Source organism: Macaca fascicularis, chromosome 5, assembly GCF_037993035.2.
Source record: "Macaca fascicularis isolate 582-1 chromosome 5, T2T-MFA8v1.1".
NCBI classification, from domain to species: domain Eukaryota; kingdom Metazoa; phylum Chordata; class Mammalia; order Primates; family Cercopithecidae; genus Macaca; species Macaca fascicularis.
The window spans coordinates 124389562-124390632 of record NC_088379.1 but is presented as its reverse complement, the minus strand read 5'-3'; positions in this window follow the sequence as shown (position 1 = coordinate 124390632).

Sequence of the window (1071 nt, the reverse complement as noted above, 5' to 3'; positions counted from 1 at the left end):
AATGAAAATCCCTTCTATTGGAACCTGTCTTTTTCCCAGGTCTTAAAGAGTTTTCATTAGCAGAGCCCTCCCAAAATGAGCAGCTCATTGCATATACATACACACACACACATACACACACACACACACACACACACAATATATGTATGGATTGAATAGTGGGTTAGACACAGCTCACAAAAGAATATAGTAGCTCTGAAGATACTATCCAAAATGAAGTTTGGTGAATAAAAGAAAAGGAAAGAATAAAGGAGAGGTTAAGAGACTTGGAGACTAGTATGAAGAGCCACTAACATAAATCTAATCAGTGTTGCAGAAGAAGACAGAGACAATAGACAGCAGCAGTTTCTAAAAAGATAATGGCTGATCTAATAAAAGACACCAATCTACAAAATCAGGATGCTTACAGAAGCCCAAACAGGATGACTAAATCTATAGAACAAATCTATACCTAACTATATCATTGTGAAACTGTAGAATACCAAGATAAAAAGAAAATATGAGAAGCAACTCTAGGGGGAGAATCATAAGTTATAAAGTGTACTGAAGGATCAGGTGGTAAGCATATTGAGGCTGTAATAATGGGAGTTATGAGAAAGGGGTAAGAGAAAAAAGAGATTCAATAGGTTTCATGTTTACCAACATCCTACTATGTACCAGGAGGCCTTGATATGTACCAATCAAGTTTTTGACAATCCTATCATATGGATGTAAGTATTATAGGTAAGAAACTGAAACTAAAAGACTAATTTTTCACAATCGTAAAGCTAGCAGTGGTGAAATTGGGTTTCACATCCATGTCTATTTGCCACCAGAGCTTGTGCTTTTGTTTTGTTTTGTTTTGTTTTGTTTGTTTGTTTTACGTAGAAGGAATAAGAGTAATAAGCAAGCAAATGAAATAAAGAAAGAAATTCACTGTAGCATCTTTTATGAGGCCCTAGCAGTCACTGGGAAGGACAGAATTCTGAAGTTAACCATATCCTGGATAAACTTAACAAAAGCACAGAGAATTCTTAGTATGACAGATTTAGCATTGTAGGTTTCTGACATACGAGGTTAGCCGCAAAGGCA